Source organism: Pezoporus flaviventris, unplaced genomic scaffold (assembly GCF_033815535.1).
Source record: "Pezoporus flaviventris isolate CSIRO_AGI_PZ_B2104156 unplaced genomic scaffold, CSIRO_AGI_Pfla_v1 ptg000037l, whole genome shotgun sequence".
In the NCBI taxonomy this organism is placed as follows: Eukaryota; Metazoa; Chordata; class Aves; order Psittaciformes; family Psittacidae; genus Pezoporus; species Pezoporus flaviventris.
Window position 1 is genome coordinate 12,369,909 of NW_026892585.1, and position 9,730 is coordinate 12,379,638.

General features: G+C 43.2%; 1 long non-coding RNA gene across 1 annotated transcript; it reads left to right on the plus strand.

Annotated features, from left to right (window-relative positions):
- The first annotated feature begins 299 nt into the window (after positions 1–299).
- LOC133275030 (uncharacterized) lies at positions 300–3,906 on the plus strand. Its single transcript, XR_009745371.1, has 3 exons — positions 300–440; positions 2,150–2,235; positions 3,741–3,906. It is a non-coding gene; the product is annotated as an uncharacterized LOC133275030 (long non-coding RNA).
- Positions 3,907–9,730: the final 5,824 nt, after the last annotated feature.

A 9,730-nucleotide genomic window follows, 5' to 3' on the forward strand; every position in this document is an offset into this window, starting at 1 on the left:
AAGTTACAGAGCACCAGGATTCCATGGGCACTAAAAGGTCTTAACAGCTCCAACCAGCCTCACCTGGGACCTTTCCCTACACCCTGTACCCAGGGCCCCAGCCTGAGCTTTGTTTTAGGTAGCCCAGCTCTGCTCCTACCTCTTGGATGAGCCTCAGCCCTCCACTATAGGTAGCTCATGTGTGGATACTCCAGGTCATCTCCAGCCCTGCTTCCCAGATGGACCTGGGACCCCTGCTGCAGCCTTCTCTCCAGCTGCATCATCTGCTGCCTCCAGCCAGAGCTTGGACCAGGCTCCTCACTCATTACCAGCCTCTGTTTTTTCCCACTTGGCTCAGGCACCAGCAGGACAGCACCCATGGGTGAGCCATGTGCCAGGGTCACGCACAGCTCCTGCTTTGGCTGCTCTGAGGGAGCAGCCAGCCAGCCGGCAGCAAGCACGTACACTGCAAAGATAATGTGAAAGGACAGTGCTTGAGCTCTTTCAAGGTAGAAGGAAGAGGAAGGAACATACCTCCTTTTCATAAATCCACTTTCCTCCAGTCCAAATGACCCTACTAATGCCACAGCTTCACTTTCTTTTCACAGTAATTATCACACTTGTCATGCCATCAGATGTGTCAAGGGAAAGGCCAGGGCCCGAGCCAAAAAGGCTTAGAGCTAGCACAGGACATGAGACTGCAAAGAGGTCAAACCCACCTCAGCTTTTCTTGTGATCTTTTCCCCTCTTCTTGCAAGAGGCTAAAAGGTTGTGCACACAGGGAGATAAAAGAACAAACCACTCTTTGTAAAGCTCAGTGAACTTTTGCAATTGCCAAGAATGAACTTGTTGCCTTCATGTGTAAAAAGGTTCTGGGTCCACTATTTAGGGAGACAGTAACAAACCAATAAAGAAACCTTTTCATAACAGTAAACAAGCTATTAAAAGTAATCAACACACAAACCCCACAGGTCCCAGCAGCATCAGTTTTGAACCTCTTTGGATCCAAGCACACACAAAAGTGCAGGTAAATATAAGAGATTTCTGTTGAGACAAGGAGGCACAAAAGTACAAAATGTAATCAGTTCTAAGTAATGTTAAGTTTGATGGCTTTGTAATGGAAAGTAACTGCGGTGCTTGGAGGTAGTTGACATAGTTTCAGGCCCTCAGGGCCTCAGTACAAAAGGTGTGAGAAAAGCAGACTAGAAGGACAGGACCTGGGATGGGGAGTACCCCGGACTAGCAGATGCCCAGGATGAGAGCAGTTAAACTAACTGATAAGTAGAAGGCCAGGATGATTGCTATGTCTGTAATGTTAATTAAGCTTGTTGGGAAAAGTAAACGACCCTTAAAGACCACCACATTTTGTATGCATGCCGGAAACCTTTTGGAAAATGATGTAATATGCTCAGTGACCATGTAAGGATGACCTGTAGAGCAATTCGGGGACACACGTTAGGAAGAGCTATCCCCCGTGTCTCCCGGCGCCGCGATAAAGAATACCTGCTTGTCAACTTGAAACTCTGTTGGCAAGTTTGTTCCTGGAGTTTTCTCCGAATCACTGTTAATGGATTAACCAGTGTTAAGGCAGGAATGTTGGGTTCACTCCATTTTTCTCATGCATTCACAAAAGCCTTCTGCTTTGGGACTTGCTAAAATACCTTTAGTCACAAAAATATGCTTTTGGATGAAGAAACACTGGCTCTAGTTACTCTAATTGTTGTAATATGAAGCAATACTCTGAGTTAAGTAAGTAGTATGTGAAAGAAATTGTGGCATTAGAAATGGTCACTCGAGGGCTCAAAAAATAACAAAGAGGAGGTATAAAACCCTCAGAGACCTACCCCAAGAGACAATGGTGGGCAGCACCTCCTTGCCTCACTGACAACTGCCCGGCCAGCAAAGACTCATCACATTGCTGCACTGAGCACATTCATGCTTAGCCCAACAGCGTGTGACCCCCAGCTGTGGCTTAGCAGTACAGAAGATCATTGTCATGTAGTCATAACCTGTTTACTCCTGCTTTCCAGGGTCTACACATGGTTAAAGATGCCCATTAAAAATCAACTGAAGAGCTGAGGTTTCTGGCCACAAAGTATTCCCACTCCCACGTCTTTCCCACCGCTGTGCCAGAGCTTACCACCTCCTACATTGTGCTTTGTCACAGCAGGGAAGTGATCCATATTAAAAACAGTTGCTAGAAGACTGGGGGAGAAGAGTAGTCAGTCAGGGTCATGGCCCTCATCTATTTCACCAGTAAGTCTACCAGTGTACAGAATAGGGAGGCAAACCAAGAGCTGGAACCACTGGTTGGATGTCAGAAAGATGGTCTCTTCCACCAGATATGACCACAGGAGTGTACCTCAAGAGGTTATGAATTGCCTGTCCTTGATCCTGCTCCTACAAGCTCCAGTGGAAGCAGTAGTGTGCTACACTGAAATCACAGTTCAGCTTATGAGCAGAAATTTATAGCAACAGTAGACTCTATTTTCTCCTTTGAACCCAAAGCTACCTTCTGCTGAAGTTCAAAACCCAGCCAGCCAAATAATGATCTAGACAGTGTGGTCATAGAATGGTTAGGGCTCGAAAGGACCTTAAGATCATTTAGTTCCACCCTCGCTGCTGTGGAATCACATATCATGAAATATGAAGACTATGGCCTCAAAGCTTCAAATTCACCTGCCATCTACTTGGCTGTTTCTTCCACCAGAAGTGCACAGTAGTTTATAGCTAGCAAAGAAACTGTACTTCAGCTGCAGGCTGTGATGGTCTATGTCCTCCGAAAAAATAAGGGAGAGGGGGAGGCAGCATGCAAGGAAGAGAAACATCCAAATGCAACTCATTTTGGTAGATAATAGGTTCACAAGAAATAATTCTGGAGGTAAAAGCAATGAAACATCCAATTCCCATTAACTTTTCCAGGATTTGGACACTTACCTGTTCTGCGTGTCATTGACTACCTACAGAAATACCTAAGGGTTGATTGTTTTCTGTAAGTGTCTCCGTTTCTCTAGTCCCTAGAAAACTTCCAGTATTTTTCCAAAGTCTCCAAACAATGAATAAGCACTTAAACTTGTTTATCTGAGTAGTTCTAAGCTTTAAGTTTACATGCCAAGGTCTGTAAGCTAAAGGGTCCATAGCAGCACCTCCTCTTTCCTCCATTAGCTGCTCTCATTATAAATACTGAAAACTGAGCTTGACAAAACCTCTTATCTAAGTTGTCTGAAAGTAAATACCTGACATTACTGTAATGGATGTGACCCTAACAGGGTTCTGGTGTTCTAAACATTCATTGTCATTTTCAGTGCACATCCTCACAGTTCAAACACTTCACAGCTCCATTCCCCCACCATCCTTCACTCCCTATCTCTAGAATCACTTGAACACAGGGAAAACGCATCTCACTGCAACCTGAGCTGTCCTTCCAGTCCCACAGATGTGTGGCATAATAACAGGATCTGCAAGCAGTTGCACAATGCAGATATTGTTAATGCACAATAGCCTTGGGAAACCACAACAAACAAATAAGGGAGTGTTGAACAAAAGGTTCAAAGATGTATTTTTTGTTAAACACAGAAGAGTCATTGACATTTTATTTTACCTTCACATGCAGAGAAAGGATTATCTGAAATCATTAAAAACTAAGTTACACTGTTTTTTTTTTTGTTCAACATGTTTTTATACCCTGCAGCTGAAACAGTAATCGTAAAGGAAAGAAAATAATGTATTGCTCACCTCTCCTTGCAATCTCCATTTCACAGTTTCCTCCAGTTCCACTTAAAAGCCTGAGCAATAAATTGACCCAACCCCAGCCCATGCCGCCTCCCACCACTCCTCTAAAGATGGATGCGGTCCAGCTTTTATCATATTGAAGGACGTCAAAGTAGTTTTTGAAGGAGAAGAGAAAAAGAGGGAGGGAAAGAAAAAGTAAAAAAGATAAAACCTGAAAGATATCTCTCTTATTAAAAACTATTGAAAAAATAACATGGGCAAATATAACCTCTTCAGTTAGTCTTTCCCATCCTAAATGCTACTTTTAGTTCAAAATTTTACAGGAGCTGCCTACATGGTTATGCTGGATTTTGCTGTGGAATAATAATATGAAAAAGACTTGTAGCTATGGCCAACAGGGCAGGTGGCTGGGCTGTTTGGGCAGCCCATGGAGTCCAGAGCTGGTCTGACACAGGGGTGAGCAGGGCTGCAAGGAATGACCCTGAAACAATAGTAGAAAACAACAGTAGAAGTCACCATTTTTTACAACTGCCAAATTAAAACCTGCTCCTCATCCTTTATCTTTTTTTCTCTCAAAAAGGATAAAGACCACACTAATTTCACAAGTTGCTGAAATGGTCATTTCTGAAAATCCCACACTAGTTTGGGTTGGAAGGGACCTTAAAGCTCATCCACTTCCAACCCCCTGCCATGGGCAGGGACGCCTTCCTCTAGAGCAGGTTGCTCCAAGCCCCGTCCAAGCTGGCCTTGAACACTGCCAGGGATGGGGCAGCCACAGGTTCTCTGGGCACCCTGTGCCAGCGCCTCACCACTTCCCTAAGGAATATTTTCCTTAGGTCCAATCTAAATCTCCTCTTTGTCAGTTTAAAAAGATTGCCCTTTTCTTGTGACTGCAGGCCTAGATAAAAAGTCTCCATCAGTCTCTCTTATGAAGTTCCCTTGAAGTATTGAAAGGGCTGCAGGGCTGCAATACAATATCCCGAGCGCTTTCCCTTTCTCAGGCTGAAGCATCCCAACTCATTCAGAAGAGCTGTTCCATTCCTCTGATCATTTTCATGGTCCTCCTCTGGATCTGCCTTAGCAGGTCCACGTCTTACCTGTGCTGGGGTCCCCAGAGCTGGAACCCATACTCCAGGTGAGAGTACTCATGAGAATGGACTATAGAAGGAGAGTCACCTCCCCTGACGTGCTGGTCACGCTTCTTTTTATGCAGCTGACAGCTCCCAAATCACCTCAGCTAATACAGCATAAATAGTAAGAAGTATTTTAATACAGGAATGAAGCTCTGCAGTTTTACTTACCTGGAGCTAAGCCATGTAAACCTTGGCGGAGGTGATAACAAGAGCTGACCTTAAGTAGCCACAGTGATATCAACACCACATCTGTCCTCACTCCACCATAATATTTCATCAAAACAGTTACGAAAGACCATTTCAAGGTAAAACTAGGCTAGAGCTTTGCACTATCCTCTCATACTTTACTGGGTCTGACTGGGATGGAGTTAACTTCCCCACGGCAGCGCATGTACTGCTGTGCTTTGTATCTGTAGCTAGAATGGTGTTGATAAACCCACTGATGCTTTGGCTATCACTGAGTGGAGCTCACACAGCATCATGGCTGTGTCTTCAACACTCGCCAAAGACCAGTAGGCTGGGGATGGACGAGAGGCTGGGAGGGAACGCAGCCAGGACAATTGACCTGAACTGACCAAAGACCTTATAACAGTCTTCCAATACCTAAAGGGGGCCTACAACCCATCTTGAGAGGGACTTTTTACACAGGTATTTAGGAACAGGCCAAGGGGAATGGCTTTAACCTGACAGAGGGGAGACTGAGGTGAGCTCTTAGGCAGAAGTTCTTCCCTGTGAGGGTGCTGAGGCACTGGCACAGGGTGCCCAGAGAAGCTGTGGCTGCCCCATCCCTGGCAGTGTTCAAGGCCAGGTTGGATGGGGCTTGGAGCAACCTGCTCTAGTGGAAGGTGTCCCTACCCATGGCAGGGGGCTGGAGCTGGATGAGCTTTAAGGTCCCTTCCAACCCAAACCAGTCTGTGATACTCCATACCATACAATGTCATGCTCAGCAATAAAAGCTAAGAGAAAGGAGGGCAGGGTGGGGCATCTGTTATTAAGGGGTTGGTCTTTCAAAGCAACTCCTATATATAGCTGAGGTCCTGCTTCCCACAACGTGGCTGCCCATCACCTGCTGGTGGCAAGTAGGGAATAAAATTGTAATTGGTTTCTCCCCCTCTTTCCTCCTGCACATGGCCTTTGCTTTTTCTTAACTAAACTGTCTTTACCTCAAGCCATGAGGGTTTCTTTCAGTGTTGCACAAAGTTGTGCTGCACACATCATGTTTTCGTGCAAGTTTTACTTGTTTGATTTTCCTAGCTTCGTGTTCATTTGACATGAATACTTCACTTCCTTAAGTATAATTAAGCATAGAAACCTGCCTTAAGAACCAAGCATTTTATCATTCCGGTTTGCTATCTCTGCTATTTTAAAGTGGAAGTTAAAGATTTAAGGAAGAACATCTTTTATTCCTTATTTTATTCACACCAGAGTTTATTCACACAGGACGTGAAAGGGTTAAATTGTTTTTTTACAACAGATGAGAAACTCTAGACCACGACCCAGAAAAGCTAAATGCATTTCCAGACCTACAGCTCCATTACCTTGACAAAACTGAGACATCACTTCCACAGACTCAATTCTGCAACAAAACGCACACTGAAGAGCGGTGCCTACTTTTAGGCAATTGGCTTCCACAGCTCAATCTATTAATCACAGATGAGGAAAAAAACCTTCCTAGCAACAGCCCAAACAACTGAATTGCTAAGACTTCTGAACTTGAAGAGATCATAAAATGAAAGATACTTCCAACCTCACAGAGAGCATTTAATTCACTTCATTACTTCAAAGAAGAATATTACTTTCCTTATGATTCAGTGCACACTATAAATGTGACAGTGAACATTATCTTTAATTGACAGATAAGAATATATACTGGTAGGAGTGAAGTATCTCAGAGTAGCTTAGGTTCATGTTTTCCCTGAGAGAAAAAGAAGTAAATCAATCAATCAGAACATAACCACTTTCTCCTGTTCTTTATTCTTCGCTGTAGATGATACACAAATAAAGCAAAGACTTCCTAACTTAACACTCCATGCATCTGTCATGCTGCAAGTGGTATCAGCTACAAACAATTCTTTAAGCTGTACAAAGACCTCTGTGACAGAGAACACAGAAAGCCAAATTTAGTCATGATTCCTTAAGGAAGAATATGGTTCAGAGGCTGACAAACAATCCTGGGATGAGGGCCACAGAGCTTTTATATAAGACTACTGAACTGATCAAAACAATGGGACTCCTCTGCCTTCACTTCGGATTTTTCATTCCCACCAGCACCAACTGCAGCTGTACATACATATGAAGGAGAGAAGCAACACTACCATATGCCAGGCTTCCTTATTGTTACAGAATTACTAAAACCAGAGTATGCTGATTTGAATCTCTAATTGTTACCAATGTATTGCTGATACTCGTTTAAGGAATATGCCACCCTGTTGTAACCAAAGGATGTGAATATGACCATGTCCAGATCCTGCTTGCAACCCTGTTGACACCAACTTCGTTGCTACTGTTCACACCTTTGCGTAGTGTACCACAGTACTATGTCATTGTCCATGATATTTAATGTTCATTAGAAATTTGGATCTTGACAGGCTGAAGGCAGCTTTGATCTACCATATTTAGCTTCCAGTCAAGGGGATGCAGAGCACACACACAGTCAGCTCATTCATATTGTCCCACAAAACCTGATAAAGAGCCTCTTTAAGTTCCTGGCTGACCCCAAGTACAGCTTCTGCTGTAATGACTCCAGTTAACACTACACAGCAGGTTGGAAACAGAGCACAGGGAACTTGATTTTGAATTTTTAAAAGCACTATTCTCAAAAGAGAAAAGAATAGCTGTTGTTGAAGGGATGGGATGGAGGAATGCAACCATTTCACTTGCTGGAGGGAATAAAAGGCCATAAAATGTGAGACCCTCACAATGCTTTCATTGTTTTGACCACTTCTAGCCTTGAATACACTTCAGTCCAAACTCTTTACATTGCCAAAGCCCCAGTTCCTTGCCCAGGCTTCTCTGCCTTGAACTGATATCCCAACATTAAGCGCTGCCAATGTAGCTGTATCACTGCCTGTGCAGACCTACCATGGCCACTACTTAGGCACAGGCCAATGTACAGACTTTCTCATTGATTGCATGCAAAACAAACCCTTCTAAACTTCTGTTCTGCTGGTAGGGGAAGCTGTAGATGATCTTTTACTGGTGTATAGTGTTTCTAAATACATGCTTGTTGAAACAGCTGGTGTTCATGAAACACCTTCATCAAGAAATGAGGACAAAATGATTTAAAACTCATTGCTCTGATGAATATATGTGTGTAGGTAAAGCCCACCCTGTGTTAGCCAATATATGCTTGAAAAAAGGCAATTATTGAATACATTTCTAATTTTACATATGAGAAAGTAGCTTTCAAGAGAGCCATCTGTCAATATCTCACCTCCCACCAAGGAGGACAGAAAACAGGTAGTGATCTGTTTGATTTGATGAATCAGCAAGCAGGAATACTAACCACTGATGTAAAGGTAGCAAAGCACAAGCAGCTGTCTGTGGTTTGGTATATTTTATATAATGTATGCTCACCCAGCAGTGTTTTCTAGTGTCCTCCCTCTGTCCTCTGCAGTAATCTTAATCCCACAATGCAGTTACTATTACAGAAGTTTTATTTAGTCCTCAGTGCACAAAACAGCACACACATTTGTGTATGTATTAGGGGCAACACAATGTTTATGTATGAGATTTACCTGGAATCAGGCACCTTAGGGTTCTTTCTGAGGTTGTCAATGGTTTCAGCACCTGCTGAGCTGGACTCACTAATGCTTGCCTACTCCACTAGTTCTCTGGGAAGACTTGGTTGCACTTTAAGATAGAGATGTCAAAGAATTAATTCAGGGATCCCAGTTTCAGGATTTCAGGTTTTTTTCCAGCATTTTCAGACGGGAGGAAAATCTTCACTGCAGAATTTCATGGCAAATTCATTGAGAGCTTTTCAATTCATCAGAATGGCACTCACTTCACATGACTGATGCGAACTCACAACTCTTGTTTCCATGGTTTTTTTCCTGATTTCCTATGCCATTACTGGCTAATGCTTAATTTGCCAGTCAGGGACATCATATTATCATGAGAAAGGCAGCAGGTTAGAGTTGGCAGCAAGTGGGAGCATGAATGACTTGGTTTGGGAATGCTTTTAGATATTTAAGCTACCTTAAGACACTTTCCATTATAATAATTTCTCTCTCACACATTTAGCAACATGATTTTCTAACACAATACCAGAATAATAAAGGTAATTTGTATGAAAGGCTCCCTCCCACAAATGGCATGCAAGTTTGGCTCCTCTTTATACAAAGATCTATTACTGCCTGTTGCAGAACTTCAAGGCTTTCTTATACTGATTTTGATGTCACTAGCGTCTGAAGAGGGAATAATTTGGGGAGCAGGAGGAAAAAAGCTTACTAAAAGGAGACCTAGGAACATCTTTCCCCAGAATGTATTTGTTTGTATTGTGTCCCTGCAGCCCAACCCATTTTAAAAACAAGATAAATGTTCTCCACAGTAATCCTCATAGAGGTATAAATGCCAGGAGTAGAAAAAGGAGATTTAAAAGTATCTTTAAGAGCTCCCCCATCACTAGCTTCACTATCAGTACCGAAGGCCATGTTCAGAAACATCGCTGAAACTAGTAACTTCACATGACTTATTTAACATCCAATTCAACCAGCTATTTGCAAGCTTTGTTCCCATCATGTTAACCTGTCAAGAGCTTTGTTCTTCCCCAGTCAGACACCCAGCCCTACTTGCTCCAGCACACCAGTGGCTTGGCATTCCTCATTTCCATCCCACCAGGAAAGCTTACAGTTCCTCCTTTCTTCCCATGCTCCCTCCTTTTG